General features: G+C 35.8%; 1 protein-coding gene and 1 long non-coding RNA gene across 3 annotated transcripts in view; both read left to right on the forward strand.

Annotated features, from left to right (window-relative positions):
- The window catches only part of LOC141563126 (uncharacterized), a 207,909-nt gene extending 195,411 nt beyond the window's left edge, over positions 1-12,498 (forward strand). The window contains exon 2 of the long non-coding RNA XR_012488339.1: positions 12,106-12,498. This is a non-coding gene — a long non-coding RNA (uncharacterized LOC141563126). The remainder of the gene's footprint in view (positions 1-12,105) is intronic.
- OPCML (opioid binding protein/cell adhesion molecule like) overlaps positions 1-16,203 on the forward strand; it is a 1,489,737-nt gene that overhangs the window by 502,862 nt on the left and 970,672 nt on the right. The gene's annotated exons all lie outside the window — the stretch shown is intronic.

Genomic DNA, 16,203 nt, shown 5'->3' on the forward strand with positions numbered 1-16,203 from the left:
GTACAGTAGTAAGGGGGTAGAGACTCAACTGTTGGCTGTGGATATTTGCGGGAGAACAGAGTCTCCAGTTTTACTTTCTGGTCTGAAGACAGCTCAAGTTTATAGCCATGGGAGGGATGGCAGGATTGGCAGGGAATAAGGTTATTTATAGGACAGTGTGACAATATCACTGGGGTACATAGCTGTGGCTACAGAGTGGAGAGAAGACCACAAGTTTGAGCCCTCAGAAAATATTAGTAAGAGGGATTTGAGACTTGCAGCATCATTCCTCAAGCCTTGTGAACACAATTTGAATATAACTAATAGCAGCTAAAAATAAAATAAAACAAACAAATAAATTAAATAAAAATAAGAAAGCAATGGAGAAAGAATCCAACCATAGACAGTTGCTATAGAAATAGAGAATATCCAGGTTCATATTCAAAGGAAGATAATGTAGTTAAAAATCATCTTTTTTTTCAATGAGAAATGTCAAATGGTCTCAAGTACAAAAAAGAGTACTTGGAAAAACTTTAAAAGGACTTTAAAAATCGAATAAGAGAGACCACCAACAGAAAATTAGAAAAAAAAACAACAATCTAAGAAAATCAAGAATATTGTGGAAAAGAAGTCAACCAATTGGAAATAGAAAATCAAAAACTTAAGGAAAAAATTTTGTTTTGAAAATTAGGATCAGGTAAGGGGAAACTAATGACATTCTAAAGACCAAGAAATCATGGAAAACAAAATCAAGATGAAACAATAGAAGAGAAAGTATAATGTCTTATCAGAAAAACAACCAATCTGAGAATAAATTGAGAGTTGGACTACCTGAAAATTTTAAGTATAAAAAAAGAATCTTGATACAATGTTACAAGAATTTATCAAGGATAATTTCTCTGAAGTTCTAAAACAAGAAAACAAAGTAAGCCAATCACCACCTAAAAGAGATTCCAGGAGGAATCTCACAACCAAGAATATTAAAACTAAGTTTCAAAACTCCCAGGTCAAGGGGAAAATCTTGGAAGCAACTAGAAAAAAAAAGTATTTAAACATAATGTAGCTACAAGGATTACATAAGGCTTAGCAGTTTCTATATTGAAAGATTGTTGGTTTTGAAAATACTATATTCCATAAAGCAAAAGAGCTGAGTTTTCTAAGAATGGGTTATCTCATTCAGTCTGAGATTAGATAAGATCAAGCTAGATGGTACCTCCTCTCCTCCCACCACACTATACCCAAGCACTTTAGTCTCTTGGTCCTTCTAAAGGCAAGAGAGCAGCTTCTTTGGGACAGGGGATATTAAGTCTATAGGAGAGCTAATGCCTGAATTTCTGATTCCTGATTCTTAAATAACTCTGGTTGTTAGATATATTTTAGAGAATGGGGTGCACTACATTACTATCAAGATCCCTTCCAATTCTAAGATCCTATGGTGTGTTCAACTAATTAAAATGTGAGAAAGAATGGAATAAATGCACGAAGTGCTAGGAGAAATATGAGGATGAAGATATCATTTTCATTGGATGTGGTTATCAGAGAATGATTAATAGAAGAGGCAGTATCTAACTTGGACTTTGAAAGAAGATGTGATCAGAGAGAATAAACAGGAGAGATCCATTCTGGACAAAGCAAATAAAATTATTTCGATATTAGGAGCATGTTAGGTTCTTACTAAGTACTAATGAGATAATGAGATATTGGGTTCTTACTAAGTGCTAAGTCAGTACTTAACAATTCTCTAGTTCCGGCCTTTCCTGGTAGTTTGACTTGTGAATTACTAAGGAAGACCTTGCATGCTTGGGAGGAGCAAGCTCATTGGTTGAAGTGGTTCTTCCCAGAAGCCCTTGCATTATCCCACGCCCATTCTCTGGGAGGATAAAAGAAGCAACATTGGGCCTGGACAAGCAGTCTGGACTGGGGAAGGACAAGAGCTGGAGGAGATTCAGAGCCAGGATTCAGGAAGAAGAGGCTGGCTGGAGGCTCCAGAAGCCTCCCAAGAAACCTGCTCATAGAGGAAAAGATTATACAGAAAAGAAACCTCCTCCCAGAGAAGGATTACAACTGAGAGACGATCAGAACATTACAGGAGCACAGATTGAAAATTGGACCTTAAAGGTCATTGCATCCAACTACCTCATTTTACAAATTAAGGAATTGAGGACCCCGAGTAATTGTCTTGACCAAGTTCTTTTATCTACTAAATATTTGGGTTGGAATTCAAACCTAGTTCTTCTTATCCAAGCCCAAAACATCCATCATAGTTCACTGTCTCTTATAAATGAAAGCATGATAAAAAAAAAAAAAATCTCTCTTTGATTTCTAAGGTTAAAACCAAAACTATGATTATGTGATGCCTTTTTAACATAGTTAACTGTGCACTTGTCTCATTCCTATTACTGAAGTGTCAGCTCCCTGGAAACAAAGGGCCATATCTTACTTATTCTTGTTGTTCTTAACCTTCCCCCACCTTTTTTTTTTTTTCCCATGTACTGCTTTGATAGTTTGGTAAAGTCTATAATTCTGTCTCAGAATGTTTTAAATGAATAAAATAAATACATGGGACTATAAAACATTAGTTAAAATAAAAATATCATTTTAATAGTAATAGCTAGCATTCATATAGCCCTTTGTGCTTTACAAAGAGTTATACATTGGTTATCTTATTGATTCCTCACAAAAATCCTCAGAAACAGGTGCTATTATCACCATCCCCATTTTATAAATGCTATAACAGAGGCTGAGAAACATGAGTAACTTCCCTGAGGTCACACAATTATAAGTATCGGAGGTTAGATTTAAACCAAGCTTTTCTGGACTCCAAGTCTAAGGCCTCCAGACACTTAATTAATATCCAATTAATTGACACCACTTCTCCCTCTCCCTCATACACCTCAAATCTATAACTAAAAATCCTTGCCCTACAGCCTAGTGTCATACCTTGCACAAAAGTGCTTATTATACATAATCAATGAATTGAACTGGATTTCTGGTTCTCAGTTTCTATTCCCAGTCTAAGTCACTCTCTGAGCAGCACTTCTCTCCTGCTTCCCATCTTCTACAGAAGACTTACTTCTACAGTCTTTGTAATTGAATCACTTCTTCCTTTAATTGCTTCCCACCCCATGCTTGGGTCTGGCTTTTGAGCTTCAGTCAGAATTGGGACCTGAAGCTCTTCTTTCTCTCATAAAAAATACCAGAGGCATATCTTGTTTACCCATTACCAATTAACTCTTAACAATTATCTGTAGTCATTAACATATATAAACATAATCATTTAGAGTAGATAAACAGAAGGCAAATCATGGCACCACACAGATTTCACACACAGGAACAGGCGCTGGGAGCCATTGACTACATCTACAAGGAAAAAAGAACTTAATCCATTTCAAAGCCCCTTCAAACATCCCTTTCCTCTACCTGGCCTGGCTAGGGAGTGGAATGAACTATTGTGTATTGACTCTTGGGTGTTCCAGACAAAGGACCCATAGGACATATTTCTGATTGGCTGGAAAGGTTTTATTGTTTCCTCAATCCCCAATTTATCTCAGTAAACAGAGTACTCATACTGATAAAGATATCTCTCTCTCTCCCTCCTCCTCTCTCTTTCTTTCTCCTCTCTCTTCTCTTCTCTTCTCTTCTCTTCTCTTCTCTTCTCTTCTCTTCTCTTCTCTTCTCTTCTCTTCTCTTCTCTTCTCTTCTCTTCTCTTCTCTTCTCTTCTCTTCTCTTCTCTTTTCTTCTCTCTCTCTCTCTCTCTCTCTCTCTCTCTCTCTCTCTCTCTCTCTCTCTCTCTCTCTCTCTCTGTGTGTGTGTGTGTGTGTGTGTGTGTGTGTGTGTGTGTGACACAACCCCAATCTGTGCTAGAGCTAGAAAGGATCTCAAAGACCATTTCAAAAGTCCAATCACTTCATGTTACTGTTGAGGAAAATGAAATCCAAAGAGATTGACTGATTTGCCCAGGTAGTTATTAGTTCTGAAGAGATCTGAAGTTCAGAGTCACAGTGATATTTATTTATATGTGTATATATAAAATTATATTTGTCAAAGTCTAAATAATTAGTTATTAGTTTAAAGACTGAAGTTCAGAGTCACAGTGATATTTATTTATATGTGTATATATAAAATTATATTTGTCAAAGTCTAAATAATATCTATCATATAAAAAAGTAAAGTAATGATGAGTCTTCATATACCCCTTCTGAAGTTTCTCTACTTCAGAGGACCAGATAGGACATAATGAAACAAGCAACCCCTCTGTGGCACCTCTTCATTTCCATAGAAAAAAAAATTAAATTAAAACAAATATAAACAACAGCCTATAGGACTAACACTAGCAGTTCTCATATGCTAGAGATTCTCAAGTACCAACCCCCCCACTGCCAATCTCTGTCTCTTAAAAAGATCTCTATGGATTTTGAACCTGAATTAACATCACTGTCTTTGAAGTGCCATCATTACCCTACTGGGAGAAAAATCCATTAAAAAGGGATATATTATGTACACTGGCAAAATGCTATAGATAGCCTTGCACTGCTGCCTCTTGGATTCTACTGATTTCACTGTGGCACCCAGGCCTAACTATGCTGCATTCTGAAAGCAGGTATACCTAATATAGAACCCTGCAGCCAGTGGGTTCTCAAGCAGTGACTGACTGCTCTATAGGAATAATGACTATGTGGGAAGGTCAGACTTCAGTATCTAATACATGATTCCATTAAAAAACATATTTACTGTACAACATACTTCTCCAAGAAAGAGATTTGAAAAGATACTTTGCAGACACTGAGTGGATTGTTGTGTTCACACCCTTGGAAAAAAGCCTCACAGATCATTAGTTTGAAACCATTAAAATACTGATTGTATAGTACTTGTCTCAAGCAATGTATATCCTTATGTTCTCTCCTCCCACAAATATACTCTCCCATGCCTCTTTGCCTCTGTATGCTTCTCTATTTCTGTCCTTTTTCATCTTTCTCTAAATCTTTTTTTCTTTCTTTCCCTCACGTCCCTCCCTTTGATTCTCCCCTTCCTCCTACCTTAATGGAGTTCATAAAATTTAGAGCCAGTGGGGACCTCAGCAATCAACTCATCATTGTAAATATGAAAAAGCTGAGGTCCAAACTGTTAATTAGCCCAAGGTCATACAAGTGACGGAGTTAGTATTCAAATCCAGATCCTCTGTTTCCAAATACAAAAATCTTTACACAATTTATCCAAAATCTTGGGCAATACATAACAAAACCAAGATTTTATCACATCTTCTAACTGCAAATCCAGTTCATTTTCCACTGTCTCAAAGTACACATAGATATTTACATACACATACATACATATGCATTTGTATGTGTGTAGTCATTAAATCAATCATTCTGTCAAGCAAGCATTTGTTTAACAAAACACTGTGTTATATATAAAGTTAAAGATATATTAAATGTGGCCCCTGAATCCTTCCTTTCCTTCCCAAAAGCTTAACAGTCTATTAAGGTAGATGACATATTTAAAAATAGTTGCATAGCAGTGTTGAAAGTTATATTGACTCAGTTACTCATTGTTCCCAGTTCTGCTTATTAACCAGTATTGACAGAGGCTCTGGTGGCAAAGGAAACACCAAGTCTGCAAGTTTTCATATCACCTGCTCTTTATCACATACCCCTACCTACAAATTGTAATGTTCTTGTTGCCTTGGAGAGGAACTGAAATTCTAGGGCCCAACTTCTTTGCTGGGGTGGACTAATTTAGATTGTCTTAAAGTTAATTATAAAAGCTGTTCCCACTCTGAAGCCATTGCTGATTTTCAGTGATCAGCCCATCAATTAACTTACCAATAATACAATCCTTTTAATTTTCTTTGATCTGAGCCTTGCCTGATTAATCAGGATAAAAGCCCAAATGAAGAATGAGAAAGAATAAACACATGAATGGTATAGACAAAAATCACACGATCCCTGAGTTGGAAAGGATCTCAGAGAGCTTCTAGTTCAACCCTTGCATTTTCCCAAATTCCCTTAAACAAGGTCAATGAAAGATTTTTTTTTAAACTAAACAAATTTGTTGTAAGTGTTTTGTTTGTTGGGTGGGTAAAAGATTGGAGTATATGGGTTATCCTTTTCAGGGCTGCTCATCTGCTTTTGATGTCCACTTGAAACTCAACTGTCAACTGTCTCTAAGAAGCTATAGTTTGTACAGCAGCCACAACCTGGTAAAACCAAGTCAGCAAACAAGTTAAACCAGGTTGAGAATAACCTCAAGCATCTGAAGATTTCTCTCCTTGGAATGGGTGGGTAGGAACAATTTGTTACATCTGCCATGAATAAAACTGAAGCAGGTTCTCTGAAGTACTTGAAGCTTGGTCAGAAATCAAAGATGTCAACGTCATCCACTGCATCCAGGGCCATCAACAGGCATTCTTGACTTTTGTCTTATTACTGGACTTTAGTGACTGGAAAAGAGTAAGGCTGATAATGACTTTATGCAACAATGTCCTCACTTAAATCCAATTCATGTGCAAGTCAAGACATTACTCTTTGATATCTTTGGTCCTCTTTGAAAATGAAGGACAAACAATAGATGAGACATTGAAAGGAGCGAAGGTAAATTGATGTTAAACTGAAAAATGAAAACCCAAACCAATGTCTTTGAAAATACTCTCAAAAAGTGAACATCATTTGTCCCTAAAGATTTCTAGTGAAAGGAAATACACTATACCTTCCTATGCAAATCATTTCATTCTGAATTGTTCTTATTGTTAGGAAGCCTTCCCTTATATTGATTGACACCTGCCTTGAGCTACTTCCACTCATAGCTCCTGGATCCTCCCTTCAGAACTAAACAAAACAAGTCTAATCATTCTTTATGTCAGATCTTCAAATTCTTGAAGACAGTTATCATCATTCACCTCTTTGCATCTTCTCTTCTCCAGGCAAAATAACATCAGTTCTGCTAACTGATCTTTGTATGACATGGTCTTAAATCACAGATTTTCAGTTTGCCAATGTTCTTCCTGAATGTGTCTCTCAGAACTAAACCTAATACTCCAGATGTAATCTGACTAGTCCAGAGTACAGTGTGATTTTGCTGAGTATTATACTTCTTAACTGAGCCTAAATTAAATAGATATTGTAAACTCTCTACCCCATGCCCTGTCAAATTCTACTCCTGTAACCCTAAGATTTGATAGTTATCTTTATTTTACTTTGAACTTGGATGTCACACAACTTCTAGAATATTATCAAACTACCACACCCCAAGTATTTTCTCTGCCATCTCTCCTCCCCTCTCCCCTTCACCTATTTGAGAGTTACATTTAGACTACTAGAACATAAGCTCCTCAAGTCAGGAATTGTTTGCATTGGTTTTGTATCTCCAGTACTTAGTTCAGTGCCTCCCACAAAATTAATGCTTAATTAATCCTTTTCTAACCATTCATTCATAATGGAACTTTTAATCTACTAACCCTTCCAATGCTTTTTTTTTTTTTTTAAGAATCATTGATATCTTCTGTCTTTGCAAAACTTTATTTGTGAATAAATGCTTCTCAACTATTCAACTATTCTTGTTACAAAAAAATAGCAAAGAAAAAAAAATTCAGCAAAACTAATCACATCAACTAAGAATGATAGAGCATGCAATATCACACATCCAAGATTCCCAACGTCTTACCCACCCCCCTTCGCTTAAAAGGAGATAGGCATATTTTCTCATCTCTTTATCCTGGTTAAGCTTTGTAATTTTAATTACACCGTGTTCAGTTTCACTTTTGTTGGTATTTTGTTTCCCATTTTAATCACAGTCATCACTGTTTACATTATTTCTCTGCTTTTCTTATATCACTGTATCAGTACATAGAAGTCTTTCCAGTTTTTTTTTTTTCCCTTCGATATTCACTATTTTTTAGAACACAGAAACATCATACTATATAAACATATCACGGTTTAGCCATTTCAGGACTGATGATCATCTACTTTTTTATTTGTTTTTGTTTTTTGTTTGTTTATTTGTTTTTGTTGTTCTCACTCACTACAAAAAGTACTGCTTGAACATTCTGGTGTCTATGAGAGGTTTCTGGTTTTAATTTCCTTTCAACATAGTTTAGCTGTTGACCTCAGAGTCAGAGCGTAAATATTTTAATCACTTCTAGCATAATTATGGGCAGGTAGGTGACACAGAGGATGGGAGGATTGGACTTGGAATCCGGAAACTTATCTTCATGAATTCAAAACTGGCCTCAAACACTTAATGGCTATTATGACCCTGGGCAAGTCACTAAAACCCTGTTTTCTGCAGTTCCTTTTTTATAAAATGAGCTGGAGAAGGAAATGGAAACCACTCTTGCATGTTTGCCAAGAAAACCCCATATAGGCTCTTGAAGAGCTGGACACAACTGAAAGGCTTAAATAACAAAAATAAAATTCTAAATGACTTCCCAGAGTGTTTGAACCATTTTATAACTATATCAACAATGTGCTTGTCTTTCTTCAGTCATTCCAACATACATTATTTTGACGTTTTGTCATCTTTGCCAATTTCCTCAGTTTTTTCTTTAAATTTAGTGTGTGTATGTGTGTGTGTGTGTGTGTGTGTGTGTGTGTGTGTGTGTGTGCAGATTCCCTATTGTCAAAGATTTGTAGGTTGATTATTCAGAAAAGACTTCTTGGAAGACTACAACTTTAGTTAAATTTTAATCATCAATAAGATTTCAATAGGTAGAGAAGAAATGGAGTAAATTCCAGATGGAGAAACTATCAAATGATTTTTGGAGAATAATGAATACAACACTATGTTAGACATACAATATTCATAAATGTTAGCTCCTATTGCACACTCATGTTATCCAGGTGTGAGGGGCAGTGAGAGAAGCCAGAACAATTCTGAATGCAATCCACCACAAAATTAACACTTTTCATACTTTCAGGGACCTATATACTATTGAATACCATGTTCAATCACAGATTTATATCTCCCTTCTTCTTGTCTCTGCCCATGATTCACAGGCCAAGTGACCCATTTCCATCTTCTTTTTTTTCTGGCTTGCATAATTATAAGCTGTAGCACAAATAACCACCTTTAGGCATAGAAGCCCCCCTTTCAAGGAGCTATTACTTTTTTTTTTCCTTCTCTTTTTGCCTGGAAGCATGTTTACATTCAAATAGAAAGCATCAACTATCCATAATTCTTAGGAATACTAATAAACAGTTCTCAGGTAAGCAGCACTCACTACAGGTTTGTCTGTTCTGTTTGTTCAATCCACTTCAGGTTGAAAATCCTCTGTTACCACCTATAGTCTAGATCCTATTCTTCCTAAAAAATTCCAGATCCAGAAGATCATTAGCCCATCCTGACTCAATAAAACACAAATCTGGAAAGATAAATAAAGACAAGACTGTGGAATACTTTGAATGTCCTCAAACTGGATGATTTCATTAGTCATTTTTGGAAATATCAGTCTCCTGATTTACTCAACAGGGGAGTTGATTTTGAGAAGATGAAAGGTGATTTCACTTTTGTGACAAATTGGAGTTTCTGAATGTAATATTCTTCTCTAAAATGTAATATTATCTTGTTGGGATTTCCTTGGAGTCTCTGGAAACAGCCTTCCTTTCAGTTCAGTAATCACCCCAAATGCAGCCAGGTATTAAAGTCCAAATCCTTTATTGTCTCTTTCCAAGTCTTGTCTTTTTTCCTGTGGCCCAGTTAGCTTTCTTAGAGGCCTTCTGTAGTCTTGGTTCCGAGAGCTTGAGCTCTGGCTTCTGAATCTCCCCGATTGAATCCTGGTTGAGGCTCCTAGCTTATGTATGCTCTCTTAAAGGTGTGAATCTTGTAGAACTGTAGTAAGTACTAAGTACATGTACTGAACTAGAGAACTGTTAAATACCATGCTAAATAATCATTGTCTCTATCAATTCTACTTAGTATCTTGTTTCAAGTTCTGGCCCATAACATCTCCTTGTAGGATTAAATCAATCATACTGAACCATGCTAAATTAGATAATTACTGACTATCGATTCCACTGACTTAGCACCTTGTAAGAATCCTTTGTTTCAAGTTCAGAGTTCTGGCCCATAATAGCTTCAGAACATGTCAAAAACTCAAATGGAAATCTTAAACTTAAATTGTTCTAGATAGAGATAATTTGCTTTTATATTCTGTTTTTAGAGTTTTCAAGATGTTTTACATGCACAATCTTGTTTATTCTTCTTGACACTATCTTAAGTCAAGAATGGAAATATTGTATCTGTTTTAAAATTGATGTATCTAAGGGCCAAAGAAGTTAAATTACTTGCTTAAACTCTCAAATCTAGTATGTGATGGAACCAGGCTTGAATTCACATATTCTGAATTCATACTTAGTGATCCTTCCATGATCTCATGCTGTTTAATAGGGAGAAGGAGATAGTTAGGGGAAAGAGGTGAGAAATTACACATGATATGTCACCAATTCTCAAAAGAGTCTTTACATTTGATTGAGTAATACAGGGTTTTAAAGTTGGAAGAGACTTCAGGCAGAAATCAAACTTCTACCTGAAAAAAGAATCCTCATTGAGACATATCAAATCCAGCCTCTACTTGAAGACCTTCAATGAGGAAGAACCCATTATCTCTCTAGGCAGCTCATTACATTTCTGTAGTTTTAATTGCAAGCCTAAATCTGCCTTTTCATATCTTCCAACCATTGTTCCTGGTTCTGTCATATAGAGCCAAACAAAATGAGTCTAATCCCTCTTGCGTATGAAAGTCCTTCAAACATTTGAAGACAGCTTTTCTTCATTAGGACAAACATTCCCATTCTACTAATCAACCATTACATGTCATGGACTCATCCCCATAAGATGAGGTATCATCTGTACACTTTCCAATTAATCAATGTTTTCTTCAACTATGAGGCTTATTATTTAGGATAAGATAGAACAGCTTATGGGGTACTCATGTCTAAATTTTGCAATGTTGATGATGGTTCATCTGAGATTGTGTCTTGTGCTGTTCCAGAGATATAGAACTGAAAATCCAATAGATGAGTTTAATAATAATTATTTTTCCCATTCACAAAAAGGTGGGTTATTTTTTCTTCCTTTTTACAACCTGGAGAGGTAGAATTTTTCATCACTGGTACAGTTATCCCTACCACATCAAGGCAGATTTAGGGTTGCAATGCCTCTTCAATCTAGAAAATTCATTTAAAATGTTTGACTCTCTCTTTGTACCAGAGAAGGTCTAATTTTTTTTTCTTTTTCTTTCATGAGATGTTTAAAATACTTTATTGTAAAATTTGGGTTAAAAATTTGGTAATTAGTTCTGTGTCATCTGTTGATTTTTGCATGTTATCCACAGCTTCCACAAAATTCCCTCCAAATTCTCATTCAATTTTTTTTTGTCACCCCATGATGTATTGAAATACTCAATGGGAAAAGTTGCTATGTGAAAGGGATAACTGTATTTTTTTTATTTTACATGGAAATGCCTTTTCTTGCTTCAGACCATCACCTCCTCCATTTAATATACTCTTAAGAGAATGGAATGAAGGTACTCAAAGATTATACCATCATAAGATTATAGATCCGAGCCAACAAGAACTTTAAAGAATATCTAATCCCTAAACTCTATAGATGAGGGAACTGAAACCCAGAGAAGTTATTGAAGGCAGAAAGGATCTCCTAAACAGAGATATAAAAACAAGAGTATAGAAAGCCAAGGGTTCTTTGAGGGTAGTCTAATATCGCTAAAAATTGAGAAAGTTAGAAGAAAATAGTGTATGTCAAAGCTGTAAAATCATATTGATGCCAGATTTTGAAGCAGCTAAATGCTAGTTTAGGGTGTTTGAACTATATTTAGTAGGTAATGGGAAACTTTGAATATTTTTGCATAGTAGGGTGATGGTCTCTGCCTCAGGAAGTCATCTACCTATAGTGAGAAGGATGGGGTGGACAGAGATTGTGATTAAGGACTGAAAACAGGTGGGAATGATGGGATAACTATTTCGAGGAGTCCATTAAGGGACTCAATAATAAGCAATTAATGGAATTGTTCTGTGGTCCCAAAATAGCTGTCAAACCTAGTCAAACAGAAGATAAAAAATCTGCATATAACTGGCAGAGGCCTGCAGTCAGAGAAACTGTGTGCTTATCTTCAGGGTATGGATATGTAACAGGAAGGAGGTAAAGAGAGACAGCAGCATTGTTGATGGATGACCACAGCAAGAAGTCAGAGAACCTGCTGAGCCCAGAATGCAGACAACTGCAGGAGACTGGGGCATGTTGGGAAGAAGGGAAGGCACAACACAGGCTTTAAGTGTGAAAGTCCTGGAATGATCAGAGAGCAGTCAGTGGCTCATATACGATGTCCACACATCGATACTCTGACCCAGAGAGGACAATTTTGACATCATAAAAGTCTGGCTTGTAAGTATGCATTTGAACAACTGGATGAATATTGCCTCCCTCTCTACCCACCTAGACTGAGGTGCCATGGAAAATAACCCAATTGTCTCAAGCTAACTAATTTAATTAAATGTCATCATAGAAAACTCTCTGATTTGGGGATTCTTTCTATCAGTTTACCTTCAGAAAGACAATAATGATGGTGGTGTGGTGGTGGTAGCAGCAGCAGCAGCAATATTAATAGTGATACTACTAGCAGCAATAACTGCAATAACTGTAGTGTTAACAGCTGTAGCAGAGTAATAGTAGTAGCAATCATAGTAGCAATAGGAGTAGCAATAGTGGTAGTAGTGTTGATGGTAGGAAGTTTGGGGACCCAGAACAAACAGCACCAGCCCTGGAGTCAGAAAATTAGGAAGATGAAGCTTCCTGAATTCAAATCTGGCCTCAGACACTTACTAGCTGTGTGACCCTGGGCAAGTCACTTAACTCTGTTTGCCTCAGTTTCACATGTATAAAATGAACTGGAGAAGGAAATAGTTAAATCACTCCAGTATCTTAGTCAAGAAAACCCCAAATGACGAACAGACACAACAGTAGCTGCAAAAGGAACAACTATAGGAATGGTTATAGTGATAATATTTAGTATAAGTGGTGGTGGTGGTAGTAGTAGTAGTAGTAGTAGTAGTAGTAGTAGTAGTAGTAGTATAGTCATAGCAGCAGCAGCAACAATAATAATAGTAATAGTGGTAATAGTAGTAATATCATACATTTATGTATGAAAGTGCTTTTTATGGTTTTACAAAGTCCTTTTCCTCAAAAAAATTTTTGTGAGCTATATAGAATAAATATCAGTTATTTCCATTTTACAGATGGGAAAACTTAAACTTAGGGTATTAAGTAACTGACCTATAGTCATGCTGCTAGTCAAAAAAAATTAAGCCAACTATGTACCAAACACTTTCTTGGTGATATAACAAAAGAAAATAGGTAGTCCAAATCCTGTAGTCTTTCCACAATATCTCTACTATCTAATGCTTCAATTGTAAAACTAAAGTTTTTCAGTATAAAAATTAACTTAAACATGTAGAACAGGAAAAAAAGAGATAATTTCAAATACCTTCCCTTCCTTCTCTCTCCCAATTCTTTTCCAATTACTCCAAGAAAATCTCTCTTCTACTCTCTCTCTTTCCTTCCTATCTATAAGCCCAAAAAAGTAACTATAATCATACATCCTTGACCTATATGTAAATATTAAGAAATTACTGCCCTTGTATCAAGGGAGGAAATCTATAAATTTTGAAATAAATTTAGATCTAATATCAAACTGATATAATCCAATCTTCAAAGATTTTGAAAGTGCCCAAAAGTACCCTTCAGAAAATCCCTCTTCTTTCTTTTCCCTTTCAGATTAGGTTGCTTTTCTTAATATGAAAGCATTTAATATAAACAAAAACTATTTCTAGAAAATGTCATTCATTTTTCTGTATTTATGAATAATTATATGTATAAAAATTAGATAATTTTGTGGAAAATGGCTAATAGCATTTATTAATAGCATCTCTTTTTTACATAACACTTAATAGCTCACAACAAACTTTCTTTGCTGAAGCCCTATAAGGTAGCTAATATATAGAACCCATACTTATTCCTATTTACTGTTGAGAAAATAGGCTCACAGGGTTTAAGTAACTTGACATAATGGTGTGACTATTATGTGGAAGATCCAAACATTACACCCATTTTTGGATAGCCATAGCAGACCAAATGAACTACTATTCCTGAAGAGAATGAATTAAGAGTCTTAACTATGTGCACTACATAATGAACATAATTCAATTCAACAAGCAATTATTAAGCACCTACTCAGTGCCAGCAACTATGCTAAGCTTTGGTGATACAAATAAGAAAAAGGAACATGGTCCCTGCCTTCAAAGAGATTGTAATCTAATGGAGATGGGAAAACAACAAATAAAAGGAAGTTGAAACTCAATTGAGGATGTATAATAAGCTACTAGGGGGCATGACAATGGAGACAAAAATCAAACCATGATGGAAAATAAATGTTTAACTTGGAAAGTTCTAAAAATTATGAACTCTGTATAAAAGAAGGATTGGATGGGGAGAGATCCTCTCCTTCTGTGCTCCAATTAAATGGACAAAGCAACTGGAGGAGTTGAGATGCTGAGTATCAAAAACAGAATCAGTTTTCATGATGATGAAATTCCAAATAATTAACTTAAGTGGAGGAGGCATGAGATTTTGTGGAGCAAAAACCAATTTAAACTACTGATGGTAAATGGTATTTTACTGTGTGTGTGTGTGTGTGTGTAGGGGGGAGGGGAGTAGATTTTGGAACCAAAGTATCTAGGTTTAAGCAGTCCCTGTACTACTTACTATCTTTTTGACTGTGAGCAAGTCATTTAACCTTAGCCTCTTTTTTCTTATCTTTAAAATGAGATGGGTTGAACTTGATGCTGACTTCTGATATCTATTCCAGCTCTAAATCTATGAACCTAACATTTTCCTTGGGGAATTGGAGCTTTAAAAACTTAAGATCCTTATAAGCAGAGAGTTCAATGAGAATCAGGGAGGCTGCCATCTATGGAAATATGAGTCTTTATTTTTTTAAAACATAAAATGAATTTGGTTATAAATACCAGGAGAATGGTGAAAGTTATCTGTGTAGGACAAGTTTTTCTCTGTGGATCTACAATAGGAGAATTGAACTGATTATTCCTATTTTCCAGATGATAAAACAGGTGTGTGATGGGGTCAGGTAGCTTGCCTCAAATCAGGAATAGAACTCAGATTGTGTGCTAGGTACTCTCTGTAGTTTTTAGAGTGAAACTGTAAATGGAGGAGTCCTTAGGGTGATGAAGGTTTCTCTTCCTTCAACACACCCTGATTGTAGAGATACCCTTTGGCAGTCAGAAAGGGTCTTGTAGAAAGAGCATGTGTTTAGTTTCTTGGTGCATGTAATTTGGTGTTTGCAAACCTCTCTAGACTGTTCCCACTTTAACTGGAGGTCGATCTTACTGACACGCTTAAGAGCTCCTGATGTTGCTAGAAAGTGCAATTTGTGGTTAGAGTGTGAAACTTCACTCTAAATGGAAAGGGGAGGAATCCGAAGCAACCACACATAGGTTATTTTTCCCAGGCAGGAGAAAGAACGTTAAGTTGAAATGAGCTTCAATCCTGTAGTAAGACCTTTGTCTGTATCATGTATCCTTGATTTTCACTGTAGGTGTCAGGGAAGCAGCAAGCTTTAGAGATGGAGAGGAGGAAGGCTGTGCTGCTATCTCAGTGAACCAAACCCAGTTCTTTACAACTTGAAGATCTTAACAATCATGAACACATAAGTCTGGGAAACTAAAGTCTTGTTTCAGTGATGGCTCTGCCTACTGGACTGACTTCATTGCTATTCATCAATCAATCCTCCAAAACAAAAGGCTGAGGGAAAAGAAAACAAAAGTAAAAAACCTCAACTTCTTTGCAGGAAAAGAGGATAAATCCTCATTGTAGTTTTTATATGCCTAATTTCCAAATCATTTAAGTTTCACCTGCTAGTGTAGTTAAAAATAAATAAGAATTAAACCATTTCTAAATAAGTCTAAGCACCTTTTTATCACTCAATTAACAAGCATTACTTTACATCAGGTATTGTGTTACTGGATGCTGAATTATACAGATCAAAAAAAATCCAATTTCTACTATGAGAGATCTAACATTTTATACAAGGAGACAATATGTACACATAAAAGTATTTAGGAAATTAGTAATACAGAATTTATACAAGTAAATACATGATACTTTCTTCAGAAAAGCAGAATAATTGTTGAAGATTTTTT

The sequence above is a fragment of the Sminthopsis crassicaudata genome, chromosome 3, assembly GCF_048593235.1.
Source record: "Sminthopsis crassicaudata isolate SCR6 chromosome 3, ASM4859323v1, whole genome shotgun sequence".
In the NCBI taxonomy this organism is placed as follows: Eukaryota; Metazoa; Chordata; class Mammalia; order Dasyuromorphia; family Dasyuridae; genus Sminthopsis; species Sminthopsis crassicaudata.